Here is a 15,091-nt window from a genome sequence, read left to right as displayed (position 1 = left end):
TTCTTAACCACTGGACCACCAGGGGAATCCCCAGGAGACGGAGGTTTTAAAGGCAATATGAGGGAGGGGCTGCAGTGTGCGTGATCAGCTTGTGCACAGATCTCCCATTGGTTGGCATCAAAGGAAAGTTTTGAGCATCACCAATGTTTGGTTTTAAACAATCTGGTGTCTGAGTGCTTGTGGTCAGCAGTTTTCATCTGGTGGGGGTCTTCCTCCTGTAAAAACAGCTTAGGAGTGTGACCTTTATCCATATATTCAGGGAATTGAGAGTTTGGTGACGTTTAGGTGGCTGGTTTATAGTCTAAATTGTTGCCTGCCTCCTGTCCCATGTCCTGGAGGTTTTGGTCTGGAATTAAGCAAGCAAGATTAGTTCTCTCCTAGTCAATTAGTCATTGTCTAAAACAGCTCTCAGACATGCTTGAGTCACTGGGAATGGAAAATATGTGTTTCCAGTCTTGTGCTGCTCCAAGTGGGGCAGCTTTTGCTCTGGCTGCACAGACAAGTGGTGTTCAGTAGATAAGAGATATGGACTGTGTATGTGTAAAATGGGTGAAAATAGACAAGGGGGATTAATTTTAATAATGTTTTATTTAACCTAGCATATTACAGTTGAGGTCATTTCAGCATGCAGTATAAAAAACTAATGAGCAACAAATACATGTCTCCAAAATTGAATGTATATCTTAATTCTGAGCAGCCACATTTCAAGAGTTCAGTAGTGACATGGTGAGTGGTCACCATATTGGATGGTATAGGCCTAGACTTAAAAAGTCATGCAGCTCCTGGTGCCACGGTGCTTCCTAGAGCTCTGGCTTTGGTCTGACTGCCATAGACCTGTCTGAGGTCAAGAACATCTTCTTCCACTTGCCTTTTCTTTCTGAAATCCCCCAATTTGACTTTGTCTCTTCCTAAAGCTACTGTTACTCACTATGTAACATTGGTTTCTGTTCCTCCTGAAACCAGCTGTTGGTGGGACCCAGACCTTCTGCCCTGTCTCACTCCATTTCCTGATTTGAGACCACAAGGGTCTTCCATATTGGGCTTTCCTATTAATATCATGCAAAAACAGGGAGATAAAATAACAAATGTAAGGTAATACAGCGTTGAGAATCAGCTTCAAAATACTTTAATCTTTTTCTGTGCAGTGCCTGCCTCTTCAGTGAGACAGAAACTGGAAGCTTCCACTGCTTCTTTGTCCTTTGTGGAGGGCCTTCTGCATTTTTTTCCAAGGATGGGGCTCACCATGCCTCCCACTTCTGCAGCACCCACCATTAGTGAAGGTCAAAAGATGGCTTCTTGCTAATGGCCCATCTTCCTTCACTGGCATTTCAACTGGGATGTCAGCCCAAAGGCCAAGATTGACAAGCAGTCTCTGAAGGACTCAGCTGCCCGACATCCTCCCTGAATCTCTGTCTCAAGCAGGAACTGTCAGACACCTCTGAATCTTTCCTCCTACAGGACAGACTTAACGTGAATGATTGCTTGGCTTAGAAAGGGGCACAGGTTACGATGAAAAGTAGGGTGGGGTTAATGGACTTGGATTGGGGTGGCAAAAGAAATTGGCTCCATTAGCTTGTTAGAATTTAAAGGACTTTTACAGAGGAAATAAAAAGTGGAACCAATTTATTTCCATGCCAACAAGATAAAAGCCCCAACTGAAGGCAAACTCCGTCCCTCGGTGCTCTGCACATGGCTGACAGCACCAGCCTCTGGCCTCAAGTCCACACTGAAGGGACAGCTCCAGGTCCCAGACACTCTCCTTTCTCTTCCCCTGTCTGCCGTGAGGTGTTTGACAGTCCCAGCCGGGGGGAATTCTCTCTCTGTGACCTCCTCAGAAGGGTTTCCCCTTTGGGAGATAATCTCGGTGAACCATCTCGGTGCCTGGGATCTAGGAAAAGTTCAGGGAGCAAAATGGCAGCCAGGGTCCCACAGTGAGGCAAAGGGTGTGCCTGGAACCAGCTCCTGGCTGTGAAGAGAAGTCTGGTGAGGAAACCTTCATACAAAACAAGAATAAACTCTAGATTCTGTTTCCAAAGACCCTTTATGGCCCAGGTTATTGATCATTAGGTGTCTTGGCTGCAAAGACTGGATAAGAATAAGTGCTTTCTAGGCAACCTTTCTACACGTGTGTTAGGTGTGAAGCTGTGCATGCATGTGGGGATATTCGACATTTTGCTGTATAATCAAGGGCTGGCGTGTGGCACAGCTACTCCTAAGTGGTTCTAATGTAGGTCTGAGCACTCAGATCAATGAAGGGAAAAGTGGTATGAATACCTAATCATTATGGAAAATGTTATCCTAATATGGGCGATGAAGATGTATTAAGCCCGTTGCCATAGAAATGTGCACGTCAGACTCATGGTAGGTTCTTCACAGAGTTGAAGGCTAAAACTTCTTATTTCTCTAAAGGAATATGAAAAGCTCAGAACTCACTGGGTGATAAGTCCAGTCCAGGATCCAGATGCAGGTTTTCTCTGCCAGGGCAGTGAAACGATGACAGCGACAGCAGACACTCATTGCCTGTGCCCGCTTATGAGAGAAGCCTTTTCCAGGAAGACTGTGGCTCTCATCCAGAGGCGCGCTTCCTCGGTCACCTGACCCCAGTGGTGCTCAAGTGTCTGCTGTGTGGTGCCCATCGTGTTCATCACATTCTCTGTGTGATTACATTTGGGCAGGGACGTGTAACCCCACTGTGGGCCAGTGACATGTGTGGAGAAGGCTTGTGGGCCTTCTGAAAAGTATTTTCTTCTCTATTAAATTGAGAAGAATGTCTTTTGGACAAACTTGAGGTTGAAAGTCTATATGTATACAGTCTCCTCAAGAAGACCATTCTGAGAAAGATATTTAAGTTCAAGAAGTTTATTTGGGAGTGATCTCAGGCAGCGTCCGCAGGGAAGTGAGGAATGACAGGGGGAGGAAGGCGGTCAGCATGCTACGCCTTAATGAGCAGGCTTCACTCCTGATCACTGAGCCTCAGTCCTGCTGGGACCTTGGGGATGAAGTGTAGGCCGTATCTCAGAGTTGTCCCGCCTTGGAGGTGAGTAAGCCCTAATTCTGTCCATCAACCTCCTGAGGCATTGTGGAGCACTGTCCCCGGGTGTCACCTCCCTCCACATGGGGAGGAGACAGCCCCAGGGACAGAGAGAGGCTGCCACCAGAGGCCCCCTTAGATCTGGGGGTGCGGAAGGGCAGGCTCTGAGGGACGTGATGGGCACTGGCATTTCGACTAGTGGCACAATTAACCAACTCTGGAAGCATCATCCTTTTACGTGAGTTAATAGCACTTTCAGAAGTGGACTCTCTCACTCAGGGGTAGGGCTGCCATTCAGCTCGTATGCTCTGGTGCAGACGTAAGGGTTGTTTGCAGCCAGCATCTCTTGTGATAACTTAGATGCCTCTTTTCCTGGTCAGTGCCAATGCTATTTCCCTTAAGATATCTCAGTGGCTGCCGTGTAGAAGAAACATCTAACTGATCTACCTCCTACCCAGTCTCTTTGGTGTTAGCCTCTTCATTGCCTCGTTTTTCTGCAGATTAATGACTGAGCAGAAAATCTTCCTTAAGCACCATTTTCATCATATCATTATCTGCGGGGAACCCATAGTCTAAAGATGAAATTTCTTAATGAGATCTTCAAGTTCTCCATTCTGGCCCTGACCTACCAGTCTAATCTTATTAATATCCCCTACGACTTTCATATATAAAAACTGGCATCAACTTGTATACTTTTCACAACAGTCACAAGGGTAGGTAGTATCAACAAAACCATTTGTTAGATAAGAAAGCTGAGGTTTCAAGAAGTCATACATTTTAAGGAAGCAGATTCTAGGCCTTTCTAAATAGAGATATTGGGCTACAGTTTATCCCCATCTGGAGAGTGTGCTTCTATGGGCATATTTATATATCTTAAAATTTTACCATTGCCTTGCACAGTTTTTGCACATAGAGTTATTGTTCATCATTCAGTCACTAAGTTGTGTCCGACTCTTTGTGACCCCATAGACTGCAGCACACTAGGCTTTCCTGTCCTTCACTATCTCCTGGAGTTTGCTCAAACTCATATCCATTGAGTTGGTGATGCCATCCAACCGTCTCATCCTCTGTCACCCCCTTCTCCTCCTGACCTCAATTTTTCCCAGCATCAGGGTCTTTTCCAATAAGTCAGTTCTTTGCACCAGGCGGCCAAAGAATTGGAGCTTCAGCTTCAGCATCAGTTCTTCCAATGAATATTTGGGGTTGATTTCCTTTAGTATGTACTGATTTGATCTTGAAGTCCAAAGGGCTCTCAAGCATCTTCTCTAGCACCACAGTTCAAAAGCATCAATTCTTTGGCACTGAGCCTTCTTTATGGTCCAACTCTCACATCTGTACATGACTACTGGAAAAACCATAACCTTGAATACAGACCTTTGTCAGCAAAGTGATGATAAAATCTGTCACTGTTTTCACTTTTTCCCCATCTATTTGCCATGAAGTGATAGGACCGGATGCCATGATTTTCGATTTTTGAATGTTTTTCAGAGCTTTTTCACTCTCCTCTTTCACTTGCATCAAGAGGCTCTTGAATTCCTCTTTGCTTTCTGCCATTAAAGTGGTATCATCTGCATATTTGAGGTTGTTGATATTTCTCCTGGCAATCTTGATTCCAGCTTGTGAGTCATCCAGCCCTGGCATTTCACATGATGTACTCTGCATATATATTGAGTACATGAAAAAGTATTTGCGGAGCAAATGCTCCCACAACTCCATATGGAGAGTCATCTGATACCATGACTTTTGTTTCTGACTCTCTCTGCCCATGGCTTCATGACATCATTTTGCAAAAAAGGAAATTATCTCAAGACTGAAAAGGGAAATATAAATCAGAACTTACTGATGTAAATATCTATTGAGAGTGTGTAAAGAAAAAGGGATTTTCATACATTGTTCTCAAAAGTGAAAAGGTGAATGAAGAATGTAAACACAAACTCCATTTTTAGCAAAACTAAAGGGCAGCAAAAATTCCAAATTGAAAAGCTGATGGAGGGGCTGCCAAAAGCAGTGGGTCCAGCAAAGGGATGCGCAAGAAGCACAGAGAAATGTCACAGGTCAAAAGAGCCAGAAACAAGTCATCTCCAGGTGAGAGCACCTGCAGGTAAAAACTCTACATCTCGACAGTTGCCAGAGCTCCCAAGACCTCATCTAGATTTTTTCCAGATGACAGAGGAGCTGAGGTTACATGAAGAATCACATAGGTGAGCCTTGTTTGCAAGAAGCTGTCTGTGGTGGAGGAGGAGGGAAAAGTCTTTGCATTGCAAAACCCCCTGTAGTTGTCTATCTCCATTAGGGGTGAGGGACACACACACACACACACACAATATTCAAATACACCTGGAACAGGAAATCCTAACAACACAGGCCTCCCAATTTTTCTAACACAAATTAATTCAATTTAATTGTATTACCACTGTGTAACTGGAACATAAAGCAGAAATGTATAAACTCAGAGAAAAAATAGTAAGAAAAAAGAAGATATCAAATAGGACTTCAGCACAAAAATTGGAAGAAAATATTAAATAGTAAATATTAAGCCATCACATAAATGAATATTATAAAGGTATCTGTGAAATTACTTGATTGAGTAATTGGATGATGGAAGTGAAGGAAGGAGAAAGGATAATATATTAAATTCATCACTGTTTACAGATTTAGCAGATACAGTATAAATTGCGATCATAAAAGTAACCTACTTGGATAAAACTACGTATGCTACTAGGATTAGAAGCAGCAGACAACATAAAGCAAAACACGAGATGGTGAGGAAGTTTTGAAACCAGAAAAGAAAGTACAATATAAAATAAGATGACAAACATCCTTATCACATCAATAATTATAAAGGAGCTAAAATCTCTTGTGGAAAACAAAGCCTTTTATGTTGGGATCACTAAGCCATATCCTAACAAGATTCCTGGACTTCAAGGATGAAGAATCAACTGACTGAAGACACCAGCGCTCACAGACAGTGGAATAGCAGCTCCAAACACTCCAGGAGCTAAGTGGGATCCAGAGAGTCCACACCCAGATCACAGCTGTTCAGGGATGAAGGTAGCAAGCAGATCTAAACATGAAATAACACAGAAGTTGTTTTTTCCCCATAAGCCGTTCTTTAGGTGTCTAGGTACAATAGTTTGCAGACTAGTCTGTGGCTCAAATATAGCCAGCTACTTTTTTTTCTTTAACAGTTTTATTGTGATGCAGCTGCGTCCATTCACTTACATACTATCTATAGCTGTTTTGCTTGGGCTTCCCTTGTGGCTGAGCTGGTAAAGAATCCGCCTGCAACACAGGAGACCTGGGTTCGATCCCTGGGTTGGGAAGATTCCCCTGGAGAAGGGAGAGGCTACCCACTCCAGTATTCTGGCCTGGAGAATTCCATCGACTGTGTAGTCCATGGGGTCACAAAGAGCTGGACATGACTGAGTGACTCACTTTCACACTTTCATGGCTGCTTTTGTGCTGCAAGGCAGAGTTAAGTAGTTGGGACAGAGCTTTTATGACCTGCATAGCCTAAAAGAGGTGGACGTTTGCAGACCCCTGCACTAGGCAATAAGCTCCTAAGGCTAGGGGTCCTCCTGTATCCCCAGCACTCATTCCTGGGAGGAGGGGGTGTTCCACACACATGCCAGATACAGGAGGAAGCATCCTTGTTCTCATTCTCGTAACTAACTGGAGCACGCTCTCTGCATCCATCTCCTGAACCACCCTTTATGCCTCAATTACACCCTTGGTGATAGTGACACATGGGGCTCCCAAGTGACTCGGTGGTAAAGAATCCACCTGCCAATTCAGGAGATGCAGGAGACATGGTTCCATCCCTGAGTTGGGAAGATCCCCTGGAGAAGGGAATGCAACCTACTCTAGTATTCTTGCCTGGGAAATCCCATGGACAGAGGAGCCTGGTGGGCTCTAGCCTATGGGATTGCATAAGAGTTGGACACGACTAACTGATTAAACAACAGCAGTGGCACATGAAGGTCCAATTCTTTGTGGTAAAAGTGCCAGAAGCTGCAAAGAGTTAACAGACTTTCAGCGAGCTAGTCTTTGTGAAGGATTTCTTTCATGGAATTTCTTACGGCTTCAAACACTGCGAAAATACCTTACACTTGTGCACTGATCTACAGATAACAATTTACTTGCTCTTGTCCTTTCTCTGCTCAACTGTCAGTCAAATGTACTCTGTTCTCCTGTAAAAAAGTTTGGAAGAAAGAAGGGCTATATTTAGCAGGTATAGAAATTAAACAACAGGCTTGCTTGTTAAATCAGTCCTGTTTCTCTCTCCTCACAGCTTCCTGGTCCTTGTTCCTCCTCTTTCCCTTTTCTTTACGCCAGGCAAGCTTAGAACCCTAAGAAGGTCTGGGAACAGGGGAAATTGGACACAGCCAGTACACCTCACTTTTCCAGGAGGCAGTAAGAGTGCTGGTTGAGAAAGTGAGCTCTAGGGTAAAGTAGCTTAATGGAAAATCGTTGCTGTGTCCCTCACCAGCTGGTGGCTCTGGCTGTGATACTTAACAGGCCAGTGTCCCAACGCCCCCATCTGTAAGACGGGTATCCTGACTGCCTACTTGTAGGCTTGCGGGGAAATGGAACGTTTTAGTATGGACTGAAGCAGTTACACTGGTGCTTGGCGCATAATCGGCCCTCCCAAACGTCCGCTGCTGGCACTGTTGTCGTCCTCGTTCACTCTTTACTCTGAAGGGAGTGATCAGTGGGGGATTGGCATCCACAGCACTGTCTGCAGCGTGGCCTCCAGAAGGCTTCAGATAAGAGCGCCTGGGGTGTGCAGCTCCGGGGCTCCCAGCTCGGCACGCCTGCTTTCCCTCGGTCTCTGCAGGGCAGACGGCCTGCTCCATGGGCAGTGATAGCTCTAGAAGCAGCTCTGAACACAGCGCTGGTTCCTGGATGCTCTGGGTTGGGGTACAGGAATTCCACCTTCATCTGACTGTTCAGTGAAGATGGCGAAGATGATTCTGCACGGCTCCAGGAAGTTGTTTCTGGTTTTTGTTACTTTGGGAAAACTTGTTGGGACACCTGATTACTCATTTATTTATTTTCAGCCGTGCTGGGTCTTTGCTGCTGTCCGGGCTTTCCTCAGTTGCGGTGAGCAGGGGCTCCTCTCTAGTTGTGGTGCGCGGGCGTCTCGTGGCAGTGGGGCACAGGCTTTAGGGTGCCAGCTTCAGTAGCTGCGCCACGTGGGCTCAGTAGCGGTGTTCCCAGGCTCTAGAGCGCAGGCTCAGTAGTTGCGGTGTTCAGGCTTGGTTGCTCTGAAGCATGTGGTATCATCCCAGATCAGGGACTGAACCTATGTCTCCTGCAGAGCTTCCCTGGTGGCTCAGACGGTACAGCGTTTGCCTACAATGTGGGAGACCCGGGTTCGATCTCTGGGTCAGGAAGATGCTCTGGAGAAGGAAATGGCAACCCACTCCAGTACTCTTGCCTGAAAAATCCCATGGATGGAGGAGTGTGGTGGGCTACAGCCCACAGGGTCGCAAAGAGGCGGACATGACTGAGCGACTTCACTTTCTTTCTGCATTGGTAGGCGAATTCTTTATCACTGAGCCTCCAGGAAAGCCCCTACCTCATTACTTATTAAAGGGATAAGACCTCTGCTTGCTAGGAGATTTCTGTGTACTTGGGGGGCTTCTAGGAAGTGATATGTAACACTGCTTTACATATTGTGTTTCTGAAGGAGTTACTCTAATCTGATTGTCACAAATAGGATTCACCTGATTTCAGAGCTGCATAAAGCAGTTCACGTCATAGTAACGTACATTGCCTCAGAATGTGAACGAAATAGTGTTCCTGGTTTTGCTCACTCTGGGATGACAGAAGACCTCTAGTTCATCGGGGCTGGATTGTTTATCTGTTACTATACTCAGATTTTTTTTTCTTTACTCTTGGGATATTCTTATAAGAAAAAAATGAAGAATGACCCAATCTGTCTCTAAAATTAGAACTATATGACACTGACTATATATGAACTTTAAAGCATTAAGCAACACACTACAGATGATATGTAGTAAATTCTGATAGAAACCTGTAATGTCTCTTCTTTAAGGAGGGGGTAGTGACCCTGAGCCCAAGCAAATGGCTTTTATTCTATTTTGGTCTGGTTTCTTCTGTAGCAGAGAAGGCGGCTTTCCTTTACCCTTTTAGGGTCCCTGGCTGAGTGTGAAAATTGAAGTGACAAGAATAGTAACAAGAGAAAAGCACGCACATTTGTTTGATAGATGTTTTCCCTGAGGTGGAGCCTTAATGAGGAAATGAAGACCAGAGGAAACAGACCTGCATATTTCTGTGCTTGATGTGGTGCCGGGTGGGCCGTGGTGGACGAATACCACAGCTTGAGGGTGTGAGGTCAGTGCAGTGACCTGGGGACTGAGCAAGGACTGTCTGCTAGGGTCCTCCTCTGTCTCCCTCATCTTGGGAGATGAGGCTGCTCCTCTGCTGCACGTGTAGGGAGCACACCTCTCACAGGAAGGTTTTACCACGTGTTTCAGGGAGGAAGGTGGAGGGGAGGAGAGCAGAGCAAGCTTCCTGCTTCTCCTGTTTTCTCAGACTCCTCTGCTGGGCTTCACATGTTCAGCATGCAAGGTGCCGTGTTTGGGGGAGTGTGTCCTGAACCTCTGGGTTCTTCCCTCTCACGCTGTCCACATTCAGAATCCTGTGCAGCTCCACTGCCTCTGCCACTTCTCTTCTCCCAGCCTCCTGCTGTTCACCATAAACTCGCAGACTGGGATGAGGGGCCCACTCACCTTCCTTCCCTCTCAGCACAGCCCCAACCCTGACGGGGCTATGGGAGTCTGGGTCCCACGAAATACTGACCTTTGCTAAATGCTGTTTTGAGTGGCCCTTGTGTGTTTCCTTGGGTTGGACTCTTTTTATTCCAAGGAAAAGAAGACTTTTCTCTCTGTTTTTCCACAGTGACTCATAAGTACCGCTCTTAGTGGATACAGTAATGGAGGTGTTGATGTAAACAGGGACTGTACTTTCTCCTGTGATCCTCACTATAACCCTATGAGGTCTTTAATATTTAATTCTTCAATATTTAATATTTAATTATAATTTATTTACATAAATAAAATATATTAGATAAATTATATAAAAGGAAATTTATTAATAATAAATATTATTTAATATTTAATGTTATTATACTCCTTTTATAGACAAGGAAATTGGAGTTAAGAGAATTTAAGTAACTTGCCCAACATCACATGACTAATATATCTTGGGGCTGGAACTGAAGCTCAAATCCAACCATCTACAGAACCCTAAATTTTAACCACCAACATGATAAAAAATAAACATTTACAAGTATAATTTTAAAAGACGAGGTCATCTGGGCCATGGTCTAGTCATACAAATTATAATTGCTTGAAAGTGGCTACAGATTGGAAAAAACTAAAGTCATTTAGTCTATACCATGAAACTACTCTCTCCTATAACCAGCCCGTGAATTCTCTAACAACTACTTAGAATTTCAAATATTTGTAAGATTCAAGGACTTCATAGCCTTCAAATACATTTAGTTTTTTTATTTTTTATAATTAAAAACATTATAAAAAACTTTAATTTCATTTGACTAAATTCAGGTGCTTTATTTGAGTTCACTCAGACAATGGTAATAAATGACAGATGATGCTTCCCAGATGGCACTAGTGGTAAAGAGCCCACCTGCCAATGCAGGAGATGTTAACAGACGCATGTTCGATCCCTGGGTTGCGACGATGCCCTGGAGGAGAGCATGGCAATCCGCTCCAGTATTCTTTCCTGGAGAATCCCATGGACAGAGGAGCCTGGCGGGCTATGGTCAATGGTATCACAGAGTCGGACACTGCTGAAATGACTTAGTGTGATGACTCCACTATAATTTCTGCTACTCTTAAGTTGTGCAAGTTAGTGGTAAGTGACATTTTTAACTCCTTGGATAGTTTCTAGGATACTGGTCATATATGGAGGACTTGGATGAATAAGTAAAATGAGAATATTTAAAATGTGCATTTCCTGATTTCTGTGTTGTCAGCTTTTGGAATAGTGGTTTATATCCCACCACTCAATTTTAATATATTTAGTGTTCTGTGTATCAGTTTGTAGACAGAGTAGAGGCCCCATATGGCAGCTTGATGGATGTGATACAGGCTCCCGCTGTGTCCTGAGGCCACTGAGCTGGTGTGTATTGATTATTGAGTCCTCTGACCTCCAGGATCACACTAGTGGTAGGCTTGTAAGGGGTGTGTCTCTAGCTTCGTGAATCTTAAAACTGGAAGAAATCTCAGAGTGATTTCCAGCTCAGTGATCTCATTTTATTTATTAGGAAAGACTGATGCTTGTTATTCATTGTAACTTTAGTATTTCCAGTCCAGGCCAGTCATCTCCCTATCAGAAACACTGAGTGCCTTCCAGGGCTCATGCATCCTGGCCTTGTGGGAGATGAGACTCCCTCCTGGCAGGAAAAGCTAAGCCTATCGGAGCGGAGAAGGCAATGGCACCCCACTCCAGTATTCTTGCCTGGAAAATCCATGGATGGAGGAGCCTGTTAGGCTGCAGTCCATGGGGTCACTAAGAGTCGGACACGACTGAGCGACTTCACTTTCACTTTTCACTTTCATGCATTGGAGAAGGAAATGGCAACCCACCCCAGTGTTCTTGCCTGGAGAATCCCAGGGACGGGGGAGCCTGGTGGGCTGCCATCTATGGGGTCGCACAGAGTCGGACACGACTGAAGTGATTTAGCAGCAGCAGCAAGCCTATCAGAGAGCCAACGTCCGGGAGAAAATGGACTGAAATGGTACACCGGCTATCTCAGTAGAGGGTCAGTGGGCCGAGAAGCAAAATCCAAGTCAGAGGCAACTGCCCAGAACTAGAGGCCTCACCATAGCACTGGGAGACCTAAGGGTGGAGCTGAGGTAGAGCCTGGGGCCAGTTTGGGAGCTGAGGAGCCCTGAAGCCAGGGTCTTGTTATACAAGGACAGTTGTCATGATCACAGATGGGGAGAAAGGCATTGTGTCCTGCATCCAGTGATTTTTTTTTATTTTTAGTTAATGTTGCTTGTTTGCCATGAGGGTAGCTAGAACTTGGTTGTAGTGTTCCAAAAGAGTACCAGACTAGATTAAATCAGTACATGGTATTGCAGATGAAACCAAGAACAATAAACAGCTGTCAGGACTCCACGTTGCAAAGGACAGAATATCTCATTTCAGTCAGCCCTTTCAAAGAAAGGGTTTATCATTTCACGTACCTGAGCTTTCAGAGCCTAGGCAGGCTCCATGATTGGCTGATCCAGAAGGTTGCGGTTTCTTTCCATCTCCCTGCTTCAGCTTCCACGGTGTCATTTTCCACCCAAACCTGTTTCTACTCGTGGTTTAAAGATGGCTGCCATAGGCCTGGGATTCTGGGGTTCCTGTTCAGCTTTGGTGAGATGCTGAGAGTTTCTGCCCCAGCATTCTGATCAAGTCCTGAGATCAGCTCTGATTGCATAGGTGCTCACCCTTGAACCCAAGCCTGATTTAAACCAACCAGGGACTACTAGTAGAATGAGAGAAGGAATGAGAGAAGGAATGAGCTTATTCTGGAAAAATACGGGATGTGGACAGAGAGGTAGCTACGGAAATAAAATCTAGGTGCTGTTAAACAGAGAGAGACAGGAAATGCATTGGTCATTCAACTCGATTCACATAGACAAGAGGCCTGGCCTTCTGAGCTTGTGAGCTGAGACACACTTTCCCAGGTTCTCGACCCCAGCACTAAGGAGTCTGATTCAGTAGGTCTGCATTTGAACACATCTTCCCTGTTGATTCTGTTAATGAACCACCTATGAGAACCATGGGAGTACATGACTTTGGAAAAAAATGTTAAAAATATTTATAAAGTCTTTTTCCTTATAATAATAGAACATGTCCATAACCTAAAACTTAGAAAATACAAAAATGATAAGACAATTTGTAAAGTTTTTTTTTTTTTTCCCTACTAGCAGGGAAATGCCTGTAGTGTTTGCTGAAGAGGGACAGTGGTTGTTCAGTTAAAGGACTGAGCATGAGCTTTGAAAAATCTATTGTGTTCCTGTTTGATGAATGCTTTGCATTTCATTAGAATTCTTGCACAGCCTCAGAGCAGCCTTGGGATACTCGCCAACAGCTGATGGCCCTGCTGCTCTGCTAACACACAGGGGCAGAGGCTCTCTGTCAGTGTCATCCCCAAGACTGGCTTTATGGAGAGAGTCATTCATCAAGGCGAGCAGGGCACTCTGCACCCATCCAGGCCTGGAGGAGGTGACCGCGGCCACTGAGAGCCCTCATACCTGGGAGAATCCCAGCGAGGCCCGGCCTTCCCTGCAAACGGCTGGGCTTCAGCACTGGCCTTACACGTGGGGCTTCCCTGTGGTCAGCTTTGATCTTGCCATTTGTATGCTTGGTTGAAGGTGAGCTGTGACCCTCACCTGTATGTCCACAGTAATTTCAATAACTTTTGGCTTATTTCTGGGCTGGTTAAAGGAACCCACATAGACAAGCACAGGGCCTTGGATAGATGGCTAGAAATGTGGACTCTTGAGTTAGGCTGTCCTATTTACTGATTTGCCGGCTCTGCTTCTTACGTCTCTTCAGCAAGCCTCTTCACCTCTCTGTCCCTTTGTTTCATTGCCTGTGAGATGGGGCCACTCCAAGGACCCGCTTCCTGAAGCTGTGTGAGCGGTAAGGCAGACAAGGACCTAACTTGCCAAGGGCCTGGTGCTGGAGACACCAGGTTAAGGAGGACACTGGATCTGATCACTTCTACTCTGATGAGTGATCTCATTCGTTGACTTAAATGAAGTTGTTTCTACTCTGATGAGTGATCTCATTCGTTGACTTAAATGAAGTTGTTGCAGACACTGTCCACAAGAGCAAAGAGCAGCTTCTGTAGACAACGTGTAGTTTGCTCTGCACTGAGAAACAACAGAGGGTTTTAGGTAAGAAAGGTGCTATGATCTGATTTTTATATTTTCTTTTTCTTTGCCTTAGGTGTGCAGATGATGCACACAATGCAAGCAGAGAGACCAGCTGGGGGAAGAGAGTGTTTACCTAGGACGATACTTTGGATGTACACACGGGAATACCACGGGACAGGGGCTGGGGGTTAAGGGGAGAGCTGCGTCCCTGGCTGATGTGGCAGGTGGAGAGAGCCGGGGAGGAGCCCCGAGGCTTCTGTCTCAGGTGGCTGTACGGTGCCATCCCTGAGCACCACTTACCAGAGAGCCGCTGGCTTCTGTTTGTTTTTATTCCAAGGTGGATCAGATAATAATAACAATCAACTTTGGTTTGAGTGCTTGAGTTGGAGAGACCTGTAGTTGACTTAGGATGCCTGGGGAAGTCAGATACCTCCAGGTGGCTGGGTGTATTTACCCCTGTAAGTCATCCACGCAGAGTGCATACGCTAAGTCCTCTGGAACCTGCAATAGCAAAAGAACAGAACCCTGAAGAGAGGCCAGAAACACATCAGCATTCCTTTGTCAAAACAGAGGAACCAGTAAAAGAAATGAAATTAAGTCAGAGGAAAGGAGGAAAATTATGATTTGGGTCACAGACTCTTAAAGGAGAGAAGAAGGTAGCGTGGCTTTGAATGGTCATGTGGGATTAGGGTGGAACGGTACCTGATGTTGGCCTGGAATGTTAGGCACAGGCTGCCAGTAACCTGACAGGAAGGGGGGCTTGGGAAATGACCAGAGTGGCTGCACACAACTTCCTCAGCCTGTGGGTTTAGGAGCCGAGGTGGGAACAAGTCCAGAGAAGAATTGGGGAGAGGAGTGTGCAGGGATGAGGGAAATTGTCATGGGGTGAGATCCAGGGCTTTCCTGGGGGTCTGGCCTGTGGGTGGTGAGGAAGGCTGTCCTATTCCCAACTCTCAAAGGACTTTCAGTCCAAGCCTTGCCTTTTCTCCCAGGGCTCCACAGCGTCTACTTGTATTGACTGACTCTCTAGGACCTACTTCTCAGGGACACAGGAGTGCTGCCCTCTGGAGCTGCGCACGCCTGCTCCTTTGGCCAGGCTTTCTGCTTGGCTTCCGCCCATCCACATGTCCCA

General features: G+C 45.5%; 1 long non-coding RNA gene across 2 annotated transcripts in view; it reads right to left on the bottom strand.

Annotated features, from left to right (window-relative positions):
- Positions 1-12,039: 12,039 nt before the first annotated feature.
- LOC133234997 (uncharacterized) overlaps positions 12,040-15,091 on the bottom strand; it is a 43,213-nt gene continuing 40,161 nt past the window's right edge. For both annotated transcript variants that reach the window (XR_009732390.1, XR_009732391.1), the window contains exons 3-4: positions 14,260-14,460; positions 12,040-13,956 (exon numbers count right to left, since the gene is read on the bottom strand). This is a non-coding gene — a long non-coding RNA (uncharacterized LOC133234997). The remainder of the gene's footprint in view (positions 13,957-14,259; positions 14,461-15,091) is intronic.

The sequence above is a fragment of the Bos javanicus genome, chromosome 22 (genome assembly GCF_032452875.1).
Source record: "Bos javanicus breed banteng chromosome 22, ARS-OSU_banteng_1.0, whole genome shotgun sequence".
NCBI lineage: Eukaryota > Metazoa > Chordata > Mammalia > Artiodactyla > Bovidae > Bos > Bos javanicus.
Note: the sequence above shows the minus strand (reverse complement) of the source record. Positions and strands in the feature narration are given on the sequence as shown.